The 21,474-nt window shown below is 48.6% G+C and overlaps 1 long non-coding RNA gene across 1 annotated transcript; it reads left to right on the top strand.

The window, feature by feature from the left end:
• The first annotated feature begins 2,684 nt into the window (after positions 1–2,684).
• LOC111258055 lies at positions 2,685–20,450 on the top strand. The gene is made up of 3 exons (XR_002678680.1): positions 2,685–2,786; positions 19,413–19,533; positions 20,314–20,450. It is a non-coding gene; the product is annotated as an uncharacterized LOC111258055 (long non-coding RNA).
• Positions 20,451–21,474: the final 1,024 nt, after the last annotated feature.

Raw genomic sequence — 21,474 nt, 5'->3', positions numbered from 1 at the left:
TGTTAGGCTTATTTTATTTTCCTTTATGCATTAAAATTTTTATACCCTAGAAAAATAATAAAAATTTGGGTATTTATTTAATGCCTTTCTTTTAAAGGTATTTAAATAAATACTTAATCTTTATTAAATGCATAAAATATGGGATAACATTTTCATAATCACAAATTAGTATTAATTCATAGGAAATTAGGTTTTAAAGCTAGAAAATAATTATAACATTTTCTAAAAATAAAAGAAAAGGCCCTAAGTAAGGTTGGTTAAGGAAATAAAATTGTTGGCTAATCTATTCGGGTTTTTGTGTGTTGGCTAGCAACTTTATCATGATAAATTGTATAGTCCTTGTTGGCTTGCAACTCTACCATGAAGGAAAGTTGTATAGTCTTATATTCAAAAATTTGCATATCTAACCCCTGCATATGTTGTGTTATAGACACCGAAGCACCAGAAGGAGATTTCTCGGAATATTCAGAAGGATCTCCGGAATTTGAGGAAGTCTTTGAATTGGTCCCTTGCGAGGCCAACCCTTCGGACAGTGCTAACTTTTTTAGCGAACAAGGCAAGCCCCGGTGCATTATGCCTATTATTTTGGAGTCAATATTTCATGTGTCCCTTATTGGTTATTTGCTATATGTATGCACTAAGTCTAGGAGTTGCTTGAAATCCATTTTTGTGCATTATCATACCTTATTTTAAGGACATCTTTGCCACTTGTTCAAACCTTTAGTACATAACCCAAGTCTAGAATTGCTTAGTTGCTTAAATGCTTGGTTTACCAACCTTAAGGAAAAATTTCGAGTCATACATGTTAATTATGGAAAGATGACTTGGAAGTTAAGAAGCAGACAGAAGTTAAGGATGTAGTTCTGTCTGCTAGTTTAATCTGGTTAAGGCCCGATTCGTTGTCTTAACCTTTGATCAAGTGAAAAGCATCTGATCACTTACTGGGTATGGGACCAGTAAAGCCCAGTAGGTTAGTAAACCCTCTGATCGGGAATACTTCGTACCCGCGCTTGACGTGCTGGAGATTGGTAGGGGCGTAGCCTAAAACTCACATGGTGATCAGTCCAGACGTGGGGTCCCATGTGGGGGTGCGTCCCTGGGTCCGGGTAGTCTTATTCCCAATTATTGGTTTTGCTAATCGAAAAGTCGTTACGTACGACCTGGACAGTCGTATATAGCTAGTGATCAGGGTACTCTCCTGCAGGATGTAACATGATCCGGATCGCCGCAATTCTCGGTTATGAATGCACTTGATCACTGTTGAGCATCGTAGCATAAATTCATGAATGTCATATCTTTCTGATACTGATTGGTGTATGACTTAATACCTTGTTGTTCGCAATTAATCTTTTATCATCACCTAGAATAGTTAGGTAACGACTTAACCCAAATAAAAGATAAAATTAAGGTCTCACTTGTAGTAAGCTTTTTGGCAAAAATGTATCAGCCAAGTACACCGAAAAAGCTATCATGTACTTCCAAGAAAAACTACTATAATGGTTAGTCGGGTAACACTTGCTGAGTACCTCGTACTCAGGGTTATCCCTTGTGGCTATTTTCAGAAGCACAACAGAAGTCCACCGAGGAGGAAGCCCCGAAATCCTAGGGTATTGTTACTAGTCTCACAATACCCTTAGAAGAAGTCTCATAATGCTCATCTCCATCCGAACCGTTTATGTTTTAAGTCCTAGAACTCTGTCTAACACTGCACTATTAAGTTTGCTTCAAACTATGTCTTGTATTAACTCGTACCTCGTATATGTATGTAAAAATGTAATATTTGTTGATGTTATTCCATCGCGGATACAATCCTGATGTATGGCTATGAGACACGACGTGGACCTTTCGAGGAGTCCTAGGGACACTCGACGGACGACCGGACTTATACTGTTTTAAAAGCGTTTCGGATAAGTGCTGCGTCGGTAGCAATTAGGCGCATTTAAACCAGTTTAAGTTGGACAGTTCCGCCACAAAAATGACCTAACCAATATTTATGAAATCATTTGTACGCTAATATTAAAGATAAATAAAGTAGAAGTATCTCAAGAGTATGGACAACGCAGTCAAAAACACGGCCGCCTCCCCCGAAACCCTATCTACTCGACTTCGTATAGTCACCCCCTCCCCCCTCTCGCACGCACACCGCCCGCCCGCCCGCCCCTGAAGCACTCGGTGCTACAGCGAGCCGCAACCATCGGGCTGTGATCACCTAGGCATGGGAGGGTGCCCGCTGCCAGGCTCGGGCGCCCCTGCACTGCTGCTGTCGGCTGCATCAACCAATAGCTGTCGGAGGTATAGGGCAATAGGAGAGCGTGAGCCGCCTGTCGCTCCATGGAGGAGCAAGACCCGGGGCTGCTACCAGCCTGCGTCCAGCACAAGGATGACCCTTTGCCCCCTGGCGATGAAGCATGCGGAGGTTAGAACGGCAGTAGAGCAGGAGTCAGGAGACATTGCTGGTGGAGGCCGGACCTCCTCATCCGCGGCGCATCGTAGCAATTGGCTGATCCTCCGATCCACTGCCGACATGGACACTGGCGGGTTAATCCGCACGGTCCCGCGACCTCAAAAGGTCGGGTACCACCTCCTACCCTGTCTTTTGCCCCTTCTCCTGTTTAACTCTTCATCTCTCTAATTTTCCCCAAATCGATTTGGTTCCTAACCTAGGGTTTTTGACGCGCAAGTGCTCTCCATCCAGATCCAGTGGTGCCCTCCAGTCCTGCTCGACTCCGGCCACTGATCCCCACCCTAATCCCGCTGAGCCTTGCTTGACATCAGCGCCGTAGCAGGTGCTCAGTGCTCCATCTCTTTCTCAGCATTGATTTTCCGTTTGTCTATATGCATGGTTCCGGTTGTGCTCCAGCTCAGGTGCTCAGTTTTCTGCTACGCGCACTTGGGAATTAGATGCTGTGGTATAAAGAAACAAAGATGCAGATTATGTTGTGATGGACATAGCCCCTTTGCTTGCTACCCTGTTTATGGTCTGCACTGCAGTCTAACGCTGTATGATTTGCTAGGAGTACAAATAAGAATATTAAATAAGAATACTTGCTACTCCTTCCGTTCCAAATTATAGATCGTTTCGGCTTTTCTAGACACACAGATATTATTATGCATCTAGACATAGGGTATATCTAAGTGTATAACAAAGTCTATGAATATAAAAAACCCAAAACGACCTATAATTTGGAACGGAGGGAGTAGGATTCTAATACATTGAAATCTTGGTTTCCAAGCAACTGTGCCTAGATATTAAATGAAATTAAATCTGCAGAAGGCCTGTTTGAATTGGGATGCTGAAGTGGAAAAGGTAGAAATATTTCTTTGTGCTATTGCTTCCAAAAATGCCATAAGTATATAAATCAATGGAGTAGCTATGTACCAGTTACAATTGTTGCGTTTCCATTCAGGTTCTGTCACAAGCTGATATCAAGTAATGCTATCTATTGCTGATATTATTTTTCAGTGATAATTTTAGGACAAATGCTCACAAAGAAAATAGGCAAAATTTGCTACGGGACACTGAAAGTGACCCCTCTTTGCTAGCGGACGTGCAAAATGGAGCAGTTTGCTGGTGGACACTCTCGTTGTTGTCAAATTTGCTCCTGGACACCGCGACCAATAAAATATTCATTTCTTGCTTTTGAGGAGAGAGAACAGTGGGGCAATGTCCTTTTTGCCCCTGGTTCCTTCTTCTTCCCTTGATGCCAAGCCGAGGGCATGTCGGCCACATGCGGCGCCGTGTGGGGTGAAACCGATGGCGCTGTGGAAGAGGAGCCCATACGGGGACACCTTGACGGGGCGGTCGGCGATGGCGGCGCCAATGCCCAGGCCGCCCCACCTGGCCCACCAGTACCACCCCCACGCGAGCCCACCGGGCGCCACATAGTAGCAGACCTACCTGGCGCATCCCCGCCACCGGCCGGGCGCTAGTAGAAGACCCTGCCGGTTGCTGCTGCAGCAGAGATCGGGATGCCGCGGCGGGTCGAAGAGCGGGTTGGTTCGGGTGCAGGAGGAGGCTGCCGTGGCTGCGGGTGGCGCTGAAGCTGCGGGAGTAGGAATGGCGTGGGCACTGGCGCAGGTCGGAGTGGGAGGTGGTGGTTGTAATGGAGGTCGTGACGCGTGGTGGACCTGAACGCTGACGACACCATAGGGTACAGTGGTTGACTGGATAGGTACGGACGGCGGGTGGAGGAAACGAAACGGGGAGGGGAAGGGATGCTGCTCCTGCTGCGAGGATTGGTAATGGTGGGGGTACCGTGTCATGTTCCCGCCCGGCTGAGGAGGATGACCATCAGCGAAGAGCGACGCAACACCGCCCTTCACCGTGTTCTGGACGGCCTGGTGCCAACAAAAGGTCGCCGTCTTCGCCTTCAACTTGAGCGATGGGCGGTGGCGTGCACTCGCCATGATAACAAAGGCGGCAGCGAAGACCGCGGCAAGGCCGAGCAGGCGGTGGGGCTGACGGCGCAGGGCATGGATTGGGAGCGGGGGGTGAGTGGACTTTGTGCGGTGCACCTGGCTCCGGCGGGGCCTCAGGCAGCGTCGCCCGCACGTGGCCGGTGTGCCTGCGATCTGGCATCAGGGGAAGAAGAAGGAACCAGGGGCAAAAAGGACATTTCCCCGCTGTTCTCTCTCCTTAGAAGCAAGAAAAGAATATTTTATTGGCCGTGGTGTCCAGGAGCATATTTGACAACAACGAGAGTGTCCACCAGCAAACTGCTCCATTTTGCATGTCCGCTAGCAAAGAGGGGTCACTTTCAGTGTCCCGTAGCAAATTTTGCCAAGAAAATATGACAATCATGACCTGCATGCATGAGCCAAGTGTTTGTTTCAGCTAGAGTTGCTTGGTTCAGTGTTCAATATTCTGTGGTGATGGTTCCTATAGTTCTGTTAACCGTGTGTTTGGTTACTGGGTCAGAGGGGGTCGGAACGGGTCGGACCCCCTTCATCCCACGTTTGGTTCAAAAGAGAATTGGGTTGGGTTCAACCCACATAGGAATATTCCCATTAGATCTGGGTGTCGGGCATGCACCCCAGACCCACTTGTAGACCTTGGACGGCCCACTAAGGGGTGTACTCGGATATGATCAGGACAAGGGATAGGCGTATCCCACTCGGACTAGTCAAGTATGTTTATGGAAGACTACTCGGGCCTTACCGAGTAGAACTCTGTAATAGTACCCGACTAGGACTCAGACTTGTAACCCTACCGTCCCGTGTATATAAGGGTGGGCAGGGACCCCCCTCAACAACAACTCCAGTTCATCAATACAAACCAACACACAGGACATAGGGTATTACGTGATCTAGCGGCCCGAACCTGTCTAAATCGTGTTCCTTGCGTCACCATTGATTCCTTGATTCTCGACGATCCTTACCGCACAAAAGACCACCTAGGGTACCCCCTAGGCAGGTTGCCGGTCTAAAACACCGACAGCTGGCGTGCCAGGTAGGGGGACTCGTCAAGTTTCTCAGCACGAACTCAATGGCAAAGGTCATCATGAGGCCCATTTTCTTCATCGAAGCTGGCGCCACCTTCATTTTCGGATCCTGGCTTTGCGTCACCGATGGCTCGGATTTGTTCCGGCGCCAGATCATCAGCGCTCAGGAGAAGAAATCAGAAGATCTGATCGGAAAAAACCAAGGTTTCAAAATCGACAAGTTCGAGTTCGACTATGCATCGGATGCAACTTCGCTTCGGACTAGTCGATCCCAGCTAGTGCCCAAGTCGGTTTTGATTTCAAAGCAGTTCCCGCACGGACTCCGCAACGCAACCAAGGTCCACCAAGGCTTTCTTACTCGAGCCCAACTTGAACTCGGGCACGATGAAGACGTCAACTCCGACTCGTCTTATTCGCCAGAGATACCATTATCTGGTCTAGCCCAAGGATTGGTAATAACTTCAACATCACAAGGCAGATTCGTCCATTGGCCAGGATTACGACCATCTCTTCTTGACCGTGACTACAACTCGTGCCTTGTCACCCATATAGACAACCTCCCATATCAAGAAGGCGTTCCACTCACTTCCAACCGTGAGGAAACCTCCATAGAGATTGCAACATCAAGCTCCGGAAGCTACTACCCGGACAGGGAGATACTTGTTATTACTCAGAATAACAACCCAAGTACTAGCCAGAACAGAACCCCTAGGCGATTAGCAAAACTCGACAACATCTCCGAAGATGAGTCTACAGCTGACGCTCCTCGCAATGAAACCTCCGAGCAACGAAACCAAAGAAGGACGTGCAACGCTACTCGAGCCGAGCGACGGCAGTCGATGGCCACAAATATTCCCATTACAAATCTTGAAAGGGCTTTCAACGCAGTTCAGGCTCAAGAGCACAATACTCCACTCGCGGCTATCGCCTCAATCAACCTTTTAACAATGTTGATGCGTCAGGATAGGGACAATGAAGCCACAACTCAACTCGTGCAGCGCGGTAACGGACTGATCGCACAACTCGCAGAGCAAGCTTACAAGTTACTTGACAAAGAATCACCAATTCCATCTGTTCCTCGCATCACAGCTCACCAAGAAGGTAGCAGGGGAGCTGCAGACAACAACAATGCCCCAAGAAACGGCAATGAAGTTAACCAACCTCGGTAACACAGCCCAGGTCCAAGCAAGCACAAGGCCCCAGCTCGCCATAAGGATGTTGGCGAGGTCAGCTGCACCTACTTGGTTAAAAGTATTCGTCCCACTCGGAAGAACCATGAAGCGTCCAACTTTAGTGATCTGCGAGAAATCCTCAATAGTCGGCGTGAGTGAGAAGTCGACAACTACAACCACTTTCCTGCTTTCACGAACCGGGTAATGAAAACAAAATTACCCGAGAAGTTCAAGCCAACTGGAATCACTAAGTATGATGGCAAACAAGACCCAATTCAATGGCTATGATGCTACTCGCTAGCCGTCCAAGCAGCCGGGGGCAATAACAACACCAAAGTTATCCACTTCCCCATATACATGGAACCCGCACCACTGACCTGGCTTGAGTCGCTCAAACCCAAGTCCATTGACTCCTTGGCAGATTTGACAAAGGCTTTCACCAACAACTTCGTCGGCTCCATGGCTAGACCAGGCAACAAGATTGACATAAGACAAATCAAGCAAAAGGAAGGCGAGACCTTACATGACTATTTGTGACGCTTTTTCAAAAAGAAGGCTACCATAGTTGACATCTCAGAAATAGACGTCATCGAGTGCTTCCAGAATGGACTCTATGATCGACGAACATACCAAGACTTCGGTCACCGACGACCAGCTAATGTCAAAGACCTCAAAGTCATGGTGCAGCAGTGGGCAGATGAAGAAGACAAAGAGCGAGAATGGTTCGGCTCCCACCGTAATCGTGGATGCGACAACAACAATGACCAAGATAGAACTCGAAACAATGATACTCGCAACAACTATTCGAGTAATCACAACCGCAAAAGGAAGCCCGACAACACCGTTGCCGCCATGACCAACTCTGGGAAAAAGGGACCCCGTAAAAATGATGAAGGGCCAACTTTCACCGAACTACTCAAAAAGCAGTGCCCATGGCACCCGACTAGCAAGCACTCGGCAATAGACTGCTACAGCATGCACCGAGTCATGCAAGACTTACCTGCACCACCACCTCCTGAAGAGTACAAGAAAAAAGATAAGGGCAAGAACAAAGTCCACAACGACGAAGACGAAGAAGGTGACTTCCAGACCGCCTCAAAAACTGTCAACGTCATCTTTGGCGGTATCCCAGGCACCGCATCCAAGCGAGCCAACAAACTCGTACTCAGGGAGATCATGGCCATCGAACCAACGGATCCAACACCGTTAAAATGGTCAGAAGTGCCTATTTCTTTCAGCAGAAAAGACCAATGGACTAAGTTCTCAGAACCAGGCCGTTTCCCCGTAGTACTCATCCGGTTGTGGCAGGCTCAAAGTTAACCAAAGTACTCATCGACGGCGAAAGCGGACTCAACGTTATTTTCGCCAAGACATTGAGGAAGATGTGCCTCGACGTTACTGAAATTCTTACTTCAACAGATTCACCTTTCTACGGCATCGTGCCTGGAAATGCGGCTATACCACTAGGACAAGTTGTCCTTCTGGTTACCTTTGGAACTAAGGAGCATTACCGTACCGAGTATATCAGATTTGAAGTTGCCGACTTCGAGATATCTTACCATGCCATACTCGGAAGGCCAGCACTCGCCAAGTTCATGGCCATACCACATTATATTTACCTGGTACTTAAAATGCCAGGCCCTAAGGGAGAACTCATGCTGCGAGAAGATCTATGGCGATCCTACGAATGCGACACTGAAGCCATGGAAATTGCTGCGACTACTCAAGCACCTAGTCTCATGCAACAAGTCTTCACAACTTCAAAGAAGCTCCATCCAACCGAACTAGAGATCCCGGAAAACAAGTTGGGGTCCACAAAGGTGAAACCCACCAGTGAGCAAGACTTCAAATCAGTTGACCTCCAAACGGGCGACCCTTCCAAGACAGCCTTGATCGGAACAGGGTTAGATCCTAAATAGGAATCCGCACTCATCAGCTTCCTTTGGGCTAACCATGATATCTTCGCTTGGAAACCGGCTGACATGCCAGGTGTGCCCAGGGAGCTGATTGAGCATTCTCTCAATGTCGATCCCAAAGCTACTCCAAAATGGCAACGACTACGTCGGTTCGCTTAAGACAGACGAGAAGCAATCAAAAAAGAGTTAGCCAAGCTACTCGCGGCAGGGTTCATCAAAGAAGTCTTTCACCCTGACTGGCTTGCCAACCCCGTGCTCGTTCGTAAGAAAAACAACAAGTGGAGAATGTGTGTTGACTATACCGACCTCAACAAACACTACCCAAAAGACCCTTTCGGGCTACCCAGGATCGATCAAGTGGATAAGTCTCAAAGAAGAAGATCAAGCCAAAATAGCGTTCATCACACCTTTCGGAGCTTTCAGCTACAAAACAATGTCCTTCAGACTAAAAAATGCAGGGGCAACTTATCAAAGGGCCATACAGATGTGCTTCGAAAAGCAACTTCACCGCAATGTTGAAGCTTATGTCGATGACGTAGTCATCAAAACAAGAAACCGGGAGGAACTCATTGCGGACTTGGAGGAAACTTTCTCTAGTCTACGCGCTTTTCGATGGAAACTTAATCCTACTAAGTGTGTCTTTGGAGTACCTTCCGGCAAATTACTCGGGTTCATCATTAGCCATCGCAGCATTGAGGCCAACCCGGAAAAAATATCTGCCATCACAAACATGCAGGCATCAGCTAGCATTAAGGATGTGCAGAAACTCACAGGCTGCATGGCCGCTCTAAACCGGTTCATCTCGAGACTTGGAGAACGGGGACTACCCTTCTTCAAGCTTCTCAAATGCCAGGACAAGTTCAAATGGATGGAAGAGGCAGACAAGGCACTAACACAACTGAAAGACTTTCTATCAAAGCCTCCTGTAGTCACCGCTCCTTCTCCAGATGAAGACTTGCTCCTTTACATCTCAGCTACTACTCATGTCATCAATACGGCAATAGTAGTCGAACGGTCTGAACCGGGCCACATTTTCAAGGTCCAACGACCTGTCTACTTCGTCAGTGAAGTACTCTCGGACTCCAAAACTCAGTATTTACTGATACAAAAACTCTTATGCGCAATTTTTCTCACCTCCCTGAAACTGCGCCATTACTTCCAAGAGCACAACATCACAGTCATCTCTGACTTCCCGCTCGGCGAAATCCTCCACAACAGAGATGCCACGGGTAGAATCTCCAAATGGGCAGTTGAACTCGGAGCTCTCACCTTGGACTTCAAGCCAAGGATAGCTATCAAATCCCAAGCTTTGGTCAACTTCATAGCTGAATGGACTGAAACTCAAGTGCCAACACCAGTCGAACGGCGAGAACACTGGGTAATGTACTTTGACGGATTCCTCAAACTCGAAGGGGCCGGCGTAGGCGTATTACTCATCTTCCCCAGGGGAGACCAGCTCAAGTACGTGCTGCAAATATTCTGGGAAGCATCTAATAATGAAGCCGAGTACAAAGCACTACTCCACGGCCTTCGTCTTGCAATCTCCCTCGGCATCAAACGACTACTGGTGTACGGCGACTCTCTAGTCATTATAAACCAGGTCAATGACGAGTGGGATCGGAACAAGGACAACATGGACGCTTACTGCAAAGAAGTCCGTAAACTAGAAAACAAGTTCTCAGGCTTGGAATTACATCACATCGTCCGCGACAACAACGTTGCCGCCGCCGTCTTATCTAAAATGGGCTCAACTCGTGCAGAGGTTCCAGCAGGAATTTTCATACATGAACTGCGCAAGCTGTCCATATCTGACCAAGTCACACCGCCAGCAGTCCTGGCTGCTGACGTCTCTCGAGAAGTCATGATGATAGAAGTCGACTAGAGGATACCCTTCATCGACTACATCAAAGATCACCAGTTACCATCTGACAAAAATAAGGCTGAGCAAATCTCCTGGTGAGTAAAAAATTACGAACTAGTCGGAGACAAGCTCTACAGGAAAGGTGCATCATCTGGGGTACTCATAAAGTGCGTTACCAGAGAAGACGGTCAAGAAACTTAAACGCAATTTACAAAGGAATTTGTGGCAACCATGCCTCTTTGTGAACAATAGTTGGCAAGGCTTTCAGAGCAGGCTTCTAATGGCCAATAGCTTTGGCCGACGCTAAACAACTAGTTCAGAAATGCAAAGGTTGTCAATTCTTTACAAAAGAGCAACATGTACCGGCCTACAAGCTAGTCACAATACCTCCAATAAGGCCGTTTGCCTGCTGGAGGCTCGACATGATAGGGCCGTTACCAACTGCGCCAGGAGGATTCAACCGAGTACTCATGGCAATCGACAAATTCACCAAGTGGATCGAGGTAAAACCAGTCACTTGCCCTAAGGCAGACCGGGTCCTCAACTTCTTAGATGAAATCGTACACCGCTACAGTTTTCCCAACAAGATTATCACAGACCTAGGGTCAAACTTCAACAATCACGACTTTTGGGAATATTGCGAGAATAGCGGCATCGACGTCCGCTATGTCTCGGTCGCTTACCCGCGAGCCAATGGACAAGTCGAGCGTGCTAATGGCATGATACTCGACACCTTGAAGAAAAGACTACATGACGTTGGCAACACCAAAGGTGGCAAATGGCTCAAAGAGTTACCCAATGCTCTGTGAGGCCTACGTACCCAACCATGCAAGACTATTGGGCTATCGCCCTATTTTCTCATATATGGCTCAGAAGCCATACTACCCACTAACATCATGTGGCAATCACCATCTGTTGAACAATATGACGAAGAATTAGCAGAAGAAACAAGGCGAACAGATGTTGATAGTCTAGAAGAAACAAGATGCGCATCACTAGTGCAATCTGCTAGATACCTTGACGGTCTAAGGCATTACCACGATCGCAACGTCAAGGAAAGATCTTTCAACTTGGGCGATATGGTCCTCAAGCGTATCCAAGACACATCAGGGCTGCACAAACTCAATTCACCATGGGAAGGTCCTTACATCGTATCAAAGGTTACGGGACCTGGATCTTACAGACTCCAAGAACTTTCAGGAGAACAAGTACCAAACTCTTGGAATATAGAACATCTTTGTCGATACTACCCATAGCGGCACTCGAGTAATCTCTTTAAGGGAACTCATGATGACTACTCAGGATAATCGCCCGACTAACATTAGCTTTGCCAAAGAATTATCACCTCAACAAGGATCACTGCCCTGGTACGCTAATTTCCGTTAAAGTATTTCTTTACTGGAAACCGAAGATACATCTTCAAGATACATACGAGTACAAATACTTGGAATACACAAAGACTATAAGCAACTGCCTACAAGCGGGCTGCATTTAAGCCTCAGGCTTTTACTATATCACAAGGCCACTCAGGTCTGCCGACTACAATGGGAAGGGCCCACACGCAAGGAAGTTGCGCAAAATGCAGCCATATCCAGGTCCTCTACTCAAGGCAACGCTAGGAACTCCTGCATCGCCACTGCCTTGATAGCGGCAACGATGAATCCGGCACGACGCGCCTAGAGGGAACCAAGGCTGCTCTTTTTCTAGCCTTGCGGAGCTAATCCACTCTACGGCCACACCTCCACCTCTAAGAGAGCGGGATAAAGACCGCGGCACTCATCACCCATCACCCGCGAGTTCCAGCACATACCCCATTGGATCATGAGCTGCAAGATGAGCTGCAAGATGAGGCATCGCGGCTATCCCTACGAGCGCAGGAGTCTGTGGAGGGAAGGTGGTCTCAATCTATGAGGAATCTTCTAGCACCAGTGCACTCTTTGATGGCTCTCTACACTAAAAAAGAAGCAACCGAAAGCAATCCATTGCTACTCAGAAACTTGGTTTGGTTCGCTCTCCAGATGGCTCTATTTATAGCCAAAATATGCAACTACCACCTCCACAAGAGTTACTATGCGCCCGTGATCAATGAGTGTGATGACTCCTGACTCTACCCACGTGATGGTACTTATACCATAAAGGACAAAAGAGTACAGTACACCCGTGCATCCACAAAGGACAAAAGCATGCAGTACATCTGCGTACCCTCAAAAGCTGAGTACTCGACAGCATCACGACTACTCGACACTCGGAACTACTCTAAGCCAAGAGCGGCCTACGCTCCCACCATTATCTCGGGGGCTTGGAACTTTCCGACCCTCTGCTCAGTGGTTGGGTACACCCGACCCTAAAGACTTAGGGTCGGGCGAGGCGGAGCTTTCCCCCTCAAGGGGTCGGGCGCACCTGACCCCAGGACTTGGGGTCGGGCGAGGCGGAGCTGCCCCCCTCAAGGGGTCGGGCGAGGTGGAGTTTTCCCCCCAAAGGGTCGGGCTCAGCCGACCCTGGGACTTCGGGTCAGCCAACACAGCGTAAAATTACTCGTCGTAAGACAATCAACTCAAGCAACAAACCAATGGGCAAGTATTTGTTTGTCAGAAGTATTGTTCAAAGTACTCGACACAGATTCAAGAGTACATAGAAAGCTCAAGGCTCTTCTAGAGACAAACTCAGACATCTTCGACGCAATAGGCTCTGCCTTCTTGAGGTACTGCGCATATGCCTCTTCCGTGCAGTTGCAAGCCACGCCATCACCAGCTGCTGTCAAGTCTGCCCTCAGGTAATAGGACTTCACGACCGCAAGGACCTTTTTGCAAACAGCTTTGCAGAGTCCTGCCACTTTACTCGAGGCAGCCTTCAATCGCTCGACCAGTGATTGCGGCCCTGCACCTTCTTTCATGGGGGCTATGGCGTTCACCAAGTCTTCAGCTGCTACAGTTAGCTCCTAGAGTTTGCCTCGGAGCCTCCCTATGGTCTGGGCATGGTCCCTGCATGCCACCATGGCCATGGCAAGCATCACGCCATTCTGCATCTTCCTATCCCGCTAATGCTCGCAAGCAGCCTGTGCTTCCATCAGCGTAGCTCGAAGGCGTTCAACTTCATCCGCTACTCGATCATGCGTATTTCTCCAGTCGAGAACTTGGCTCCTCGCAGCCGCCCCTTGTTTCTTGAGCTCTACAAGACAAAAATAAGTTCAACCACAGCCGACTAATGGAAGATACTTGGAGTATGCAAAGTACTCACCCTGATACTTTTTGTTCAGCGACTTGTAGCGGCTCTCCAGTTTTTGCTGCAGGACTGCGTGATCTGTACGTTCCACAGCAAAAGACTTCGCTCCAACTTCATGAACCCTCAAAGCTTCCATTAGTTGGGCACATTCTTGCTCTAGTTGATGACTTCGTTCCTGAAAAGGTCCGAGCACGCAAGGTACTACGGTCAGTTACAAGCCTCAAAACTACTCGATCTATGGGACATCTTAAAGGAAATCCACCTGGAAGCTCCGAAAAACATCAACAGCCCTCTGGAACTCCAAGTCAGATGGCAGGCTAAGCACTGGTCTTTGGGTACTCTCCGCAAGATGAGGAGTCGTACCCACAGTGGCACCTACAACATTTATCATCAGTCAACTGCTTGCTACGACTACAATAATAAGACTACAGAAACATACCTGGAGCAGTCGCCTCTTTGGCTTTTTCAACCCCTACTACGGCCAGCGATCTGCCAGTGGATGTTGATAAGGCAGCACTTCCTGAACCCGATGCAGCGGTGGGAACTTCCACCGAACAGATGACGTCTTGAAGCATAGACATGGTAGCTCCAAGACGACCGGCGTCGACTTCGGGTACCTCCTCAACAATTAAATTCTCCAAAGGAGCAGATAATGTAGTCGGGGGATCCGACTCTACCCCTGTCTCCACAGGGATAGTTTCCTCTGCATCCCTGCATCAAGAAACGTCGTTATACAACTTCAAGACAACTTAAAGATATACACCGGCTAAGCAAGCTCACCGAGTTGAGCGTGGCGGAAATCGCACACGTTTCTTCTCGACAATAGGTGGTCGAGTAGTTGGCGCCAGAGGAACAACCACCGGTGCTGTCTTCTCACCAAGACCTGTCAAGCAAAAGTCAAGACTACAATTCAACTCAGACAAACGAAACTAGCCGGGGCAGAACACTTACCACTGGCGATCACACTGGACAACAAAGAACCAGTAGCGAGTACCCCCAGGACCGCCTGGTCAGTAACGGGCAGCATGGCAGCCGATGGAGCCGGTGCAGATAGCTCGGGGGCTACTCCAACTTTTGTTGATGGCACTTTCTCTGGCACCATGTCAACAGATACATTACCGACATCCGGGTCGGTCACGACTACTTCTTCAGAAGCAGCCTCATCATCACCAAGGGTCGTTTCAACAACCTTTATGAACAAGACAATTTAGTCACAACAATAGCAAGTTCAAATTCATCAGCTACAGATAAGTTCACGGCTACATACCTGGGTACCCCAAGACTTCTCAGGGGTTGAAGCAGACTTAGCCGCAGACATCTTGCGTACTACTCTGCGTTTCTTGACGGGAGGAGAGGGTTCGTCCTCTGACTCCTCAGCAACAGTTTCTGACTCTTCTTCCGACTGCGCCAAGTAGCCAGCAAGAACTCGAGACTACAAAAAAAAAACAAGTCGGTATCAACAACAAATATCACAAGCCAAAAAGAATAAGTCAGGTGCAAGGACATACCACTTCTGGCTCATACCAGGCGTCATACTGACGAAGAGCTGCAGGAATTACTGGTACTCCCTAATAGTTCCTGAAGAACTTGGCCAGCAACACCTCTACATCATCATCGGATATATCTTCATCGGACATACGTGATGGATCCTTAAGACCTGTATACTCACTTCCCGAGTGAGCACGTTTTTGGAGCGGCTGGACCCTTCTCTTCAGAAAGCTAGCCGCCACATTGATTCCAGTTAGACCGAGTGCCTTCAACTCGGTAATCTGCTGCATCAGGTGATCGAGCTCGGGGGTGTCTTCAGGTTCGCTCACCCAGTTTTCTACGTGCTTGGGCGTGTGACCAGTCACCACAGGAAAGCGAGGATTATGGTTGCCGATGTAGAACCACCTCTTCTTCCACTCCCCATGGGAGTTAGTCAAGTTGTACTCAATGTATGCGCCCGAGTTCCTGAGTTGGAACCCGGTGCCTCCAAAGACTTCTGTTCTATGGACACTTGGCTGTGGCTTACAGCGGAACAGTTTCCTAAACAACTCGAGATTTGGAGGAACTCCCAAATACACTTCGCAGAGGTGTACAAATATCGACATATGCAGTACACCATTGGGGTTCAAATGCACAAGTTGAAGCTTATAGTAGTCGAGAGTACCTCTGAAGAAGTCGGAGGTGGGCACTGCCAACCCCCTCTCCACAAAGTGTGCGAGCATCACGGTCTCGCCTGGATGTTCCTCAAACTGCCACGCATTTGGAAATGCGAGGCGCCACTAAAGAATTGCCTTCGGCTGCAGAAGCTTCGCACCAACCAGTGCTTGCACGGCTTCCTCCTTCATCATTGAATGTTGCCACGTTACTCCAGGCGGCGGCGGTGCAGTCTGGTTCGTCGGCCCCACCTTCGGCGTCGGCAGCACCAGTTCTTTCCCCTTCTTGGACTTCACCTTGCCCGTCGTCGGAGCCTTGCCCTGGATCTTCTCGAGTTTCTTGCCCATCTTCTTGGTGCGCATCCGACGGACTCAACTTCAAAGCTAAAATGGCACTCTCCCTCGGATCTTCCTCAAGGGCTGACAATGGCGGCGGCGGCACTTGCGGCGGCGCAAATGTGGAGCAGAAGAACAGGGGAGGAAGAAAAACAGATCTGATTACCGTATGGCGTAAAACCAACCAAAAGGGGACCTTCCAGTTTTATCTCCGCAAGCTCCGCCACTTCAATGACAAAAATCACCCAAGTGCTCAGGGGCTGCGGGTACCGTACCCATTGGTCAGTTTTTCTTTTTCAGGATTTCCAAGGGTAAAATGGACAAAAAGCTGGATTGACCCTAAGCCTGACTCTCCGACTCAACCTAAGGCTCGGGGGCTACTCCATATGGAGTTCGATTGACATCGCACTACAATATAAAAAATTCTCAGAACAGAAACAACTCGAAGGAACGAGAAGAGTACCTTCCAGCCACACGGCAGTACTCGGGCACTTCAGTCCGCAACCTCTATGACAAACTAGTCGGATAGCGCCCGCAGTGCCCAAGACTGTGGCGCACGACTATAAAGTACTCGGGGGCTTGTCGGGCATGCACCCCAGGTCCATGAGTAGACCTTGGACGTCCCACTAAGGGGCGTACTCGGATATGATCAGGATAAGGGATAGGCGTATCCCACTCGGTCTAGTCAAGTATGTTTATGGAAGACTACTCGGGCCTTACCAAGTAGAACTCTGTAATGGTACTCGACTAGGACTCAGACTTATAACCCTGCCCTCCCGTGTATATAAGGGCGGGAAGGAAGCCCCCTCAACAACAACTCCAGTTCATCAATACAAACCAACACACAGGACGTAGGGTATTACGTGATCCAGCAGCCTGAACATGTCTAAATCATGTTCCTTGCGTCACCATTGATTCCTTGATTCTCGATGATCCTTACCGCACAAAAGACCACCTAGGGTACCCCCTACGCGGGTCACCGGTCTAAAACACCGACACTGGGTCCGAGTGATTCCTCCAAAACGGACGGATCATTTCGACCCAGTTCTCCTCACGCGTCTACTCTCACCGCTCGTCCTTCTCACCCCCGACCCCGACGCTAGGAGCAGCGCCGGCTCCCCTACCACCGCCCTTGACCTCCTCCGCCGCCGCCCCCATCCGCCACCTCCCCTACCATCACCGCCGCCTCCATCCGCCACCTCCCTCCATTGTTGCCTCCCCTAGCCTCCGCTGCCGCAGCCCCCATCCACCGCCCTTCTCCCCCGGCCGCACCTTCTCCCGGGTGGATCTCGCTGCCGCCGCCCCTGAAATTCGACACATCCCTACCCTCCGCCGCCCCTCAGATCCGCCCCCGCCCTTGACCGCCACCGCACCCCTGACGTCCGCCACCGCACCCCTGACCCCCTCCGCCGCCACCCCTGAGTTCTGCCACCACGCCCCTAATTCCCTCTGCCACCCCTTAGATGCACCCCTGTGTTTTTGTGTGGCACAACAATGGAGGAGGTAGCTAAAGGGTGTGGTGGGACTAGTGGGCATGCTACGTGGACATCAGCAATGTCTGCTTTAATGCTCTCACACCTAAATGATTTGGTGGCTGCTTGTTTGAAGACATCAAAGGGATTTAAGAAACACCTTTTCAATGGTTGTGCTAGGGCTATCAATGAGAAGTTCACCACAAGGATCACTAATGAGCAAGTCAAGAATCATTTGAAAATATGGCAGAAAAGGTATGCAAAGATAAGTAGATTGAAGAAGTTGAGTGGTACCCTCTTTGATGAAGAAAACTGCATGATTACACTAGATGAGGAGCACTACAATGGCCATGTCCATGTAAACTTACTGTCGTTTGCTTAGTTGTTGATTCATTCACCAGTGTTAGATTATATTAACATATTTTTCCACCATGTCTAGGATCACAAGTCTGATGCCGAGTACTTGAACAAGCCCCTCTTGAACTATAGAGAGATGAAGGCAATATTTGGCAATACCATGGCTACTAGAAACTTTGCAAAAGACTCAAGTGCACCTCTAGGTCGAGAGGATAATGAGGGTGAAAGTTAAGAAGAGGGGGATGGGGTTACTTGTCATGGTCCAAGTGATGGGCATACCACTCAAGGGGCAACATCTTCTGCTAGTAGACCAAGTAAGAAGTCCAAGATAGCTAAAATGGAGGAGGATGGGCTCGTTGCCGCTTTCAAAAGTGTAGGTGAGAATCCTGCCGCTGCCACCTGACCTATTTGACGTCTTGACCCAACTTCTTGGTTTTAATTCAGCACACATATCTTTCTACTATGCTCATTTGGTGAGCAATCCTCACATTGGCAAAGCTTTCTATAACTTGCCATTCGAGCACAAGTTAAATTGGGTCACAATGTTCATCGCTGAGAAGTTCCCTAGAATGTAAGGGTGATTTCGATGAGTAGGATGTTTCTTTTGTTAGAACTTGATCCTAAATTAGTGTCTAAGCCCTGAATTTATATTATGTAAGCTTCAAATTGGTGACTGATGTTGTATTGCCTTGAACTTGGTATATGTAAGTAAGGCTTGAACTTGATTAACGTTGGTCAAGATTGATGAACTTGGTGTATGTATGTAAGGCTTGAACTTGGTATATGCTGTTATTTTCATCCCTCCTTTAGAATATCTTTCTTCTTTTCAGATGATTTATATCCTATGTATTTATAACCAGAAAGAAAATAAGCATCAAATCTTGTTAAGAAGCCCCTGAGTTGATGGTACTATATTATTTTTTAAATTAAGCAGTAGCAGGTATTTAAATTAAGGGTAATTTTCCACAAGAAAATAACTGTGCTAGAATGTGAGCAGTAGCAAGTTGATGTCCTATATTATTGATGAATTGGTATGGCAGCTAGTGTGTGTGGTAATCTCACCAAGAAGGTGAGCATATTCATTGTCAAACCCGCATCCTCAAACCAAACAAGAGATGGAACCACTCCAACCCACTTTATCCCACTAATCAAACAAAAAACTGGGTCCAACCTATCCCTACAACCAAACAAGAACTGGGTTCATTCCAACCCAGAAAACTGGGTTAGCTCCAACCCAACCCGCATGGTCCCAAACCAAACACATGCTTCCTGGAGCCTGACATGTCTTTACATATGGAAAAACTTTGAGCATTACAATAATAGATAGAAATATCTAGTAACTCCTAGTCTCCTACTAACCCCTGTAGTGCATGTGATGTTTCTCATTTTACCATGAACAATCAGAGATGTAACCGTGCAACTTAGCATGTTTTTTCTCTAGAGTCATTACTTATATCAATATAAAGAAATCTCACCATAATTTCATTTATGCAGGAAGCCCTGTTTCATTAAATTGAAAGTGCTAGCTCCATATTCTGCATAGTAGCTTGAGGTTTGCTGAAATCAGGGATTCAGATGTTCGGGTTTGAGGTCAACTGTAGGGATCGTGGTTGAGGTCAGTTGATCTTTTCACCCGATTCCCTTGCATCCTTTTGTTTTTCATGATTAACTCTAAAGTGCCCAGCGCCAAGTCGCCAACCATCTTACAGCTGCAGGTAGCAGCTTATTTACAAACCTCCGATGCTTTTCCTTAATAGCATGATGGTTAAGATTGTTTTGCTTTTTTGTTTGTGATAGCTGAGTGCATGCATGTCCGAGAGCATAACTGAATAGTTTATATACTTTATAGTTTATACATATAAATGTTCTTTTATACTCCCATAACATGCACGCTAGTTGTTCCTTGCTTGTATCTTTTGTATGCTGCTTCTACCACTAAGTGTTTGATATAATGCTTCTCTCAGACATTTTTCCACGAAAGATACTATAATTTGTGCCGGTGTCACATCTCATCAAATTTAAGGCCTCAAGTGTTGGATGCTAGGTAGACCCTTAACCCTTGAATTGCCTTGTACAAACTGAAATTCAATAGCTTACCTCAAATTAAATATATTCTGAATTTGCTTGTATTCAAATTAGATTCAAGTCTTTATTGTTAGGTAGTTTGTACGTTACAGATAAAGTAAACTATTTTGATTGATCAACACCACGGTCTTTAGGAGTTCGCAACACAGATTTTCACAGTATGAGGTTGTCAACATTGGAATTAAATAAGTTCTACCAAGTATGCATTGATAAATTCTACAGATTGGTTAAACTAGTGCAGGCTGCAAGTAGAAATTCTAGTGATATGCCTATGCACTCTGCCCTAATTATTTGCTACTTCATGTAACAGGCCATTGAGGTCATGAGGCAGACTGTTAAGAGACGGAGTAAAAGATCATCACCTGGCCTTGTTTGATGTACTATTACTGTTGTGCCCAACAGTTGTGAGAAGATGTGGGTCTGTGTCGAATATGCTTGTGAGACTCCTAGAGGTATAGATTTCCATTTGGCCCGCGGCCTGTGGGCCGGCCCACGGCACGATATTTTGGCCCAGGACAGGCAAGGCCTTGCACGGCGGCCTTGCAGGCCGGGCCGGCCCAGTCTACAACACGGGCCGACCTGGGCCGCTGCCTCAGCATGTGGGCTGGCTTGGCACGGCCTGGCCCATTTGGCCCGTGGGCCAGCAACGGCCAGCACGGCCTGTTTAGGCCTGCCTCGGCTCGGCCAACGGCCGTATAAAACGCCGGAACGACGCGCCCCCGGCCGAAACCCTAACCCCCGCGCCTGCTCCCTCCCGCATCGAGCCGCCTCTCGCAGTCTCGCCCGCTCCAGCGCTCCCCCCGCTCCCTCCCGGCTCCTCGCCTCCTCCCCTAGATCCTCTACCGTCCTTGCCCGCCGCCGGCTCACCGGTGGCCCCTCCGCCTCCCTCCCCCCGTAACTGCTCCTTCACTCTCAGATCTGACGTCCTCACCCGCCGCCGGCTTGCCGGTGGCCCCTCCGCGGCTCTGCCTCCCTACCCCTGTAACTGCTCCTCCCCTCTCAGATCCGACGTCCTCGCCTGCCGCCGGCTCGCCGGTCACCCATCCGCCTCCCTCCCCGTAACCCCACTTCTCCCCTAGCCCCTCCGGCCCTTCGCCTCCCTCGGTTCCTCGCCTCCTCCCCTTGACCCTCGTAGATCCGCCTCACTCCCTGGTTCCCCACCGTTGCGGTTCATCTTCTTCGGCTCCGGGCTCCGACTGCGCAGGTAAACAACCTCCTCTCGTTCCTCTTCTTCTTTCGACCCCTCACAGATCCACCTCCCTCACTTTTCTCCTCTTGTAGGTCCCTTACAGGGGTCGCGCGTCGTTGAGGAATGGAGCCACCGAGGTGACGACGTCAACGGTGGAGCGCTCGAGGGTGTGACGGTGTGTTCCCTGTTCCGGGTGTGCTCTTCATTTGAGGTCTTAGGATGGACGACGACTATCCAACCTGCCTCAATGATGAGTTGCAGTTGATGGGGGAGACCGGAGAT

The sequence above is a fragment of the Setaria italica genome, chromosome VII, assembly GCF_000263155.2.
Source record: "Setaria italica strain Yugu1 chromosome VII, Setaria_italica_v2.0, whole genome shotgun sequence".
NCBI classification, from domain to species: domain Eukaryota; kingdom Viridiplantae; phylum Streptophyta; class Magnoliopsida; order Poales; family Poaceae; genus Setaria; species Setaria italica.
This window is presented reverse-complemented; position numbering and strand designations above follow the sequence as displayed.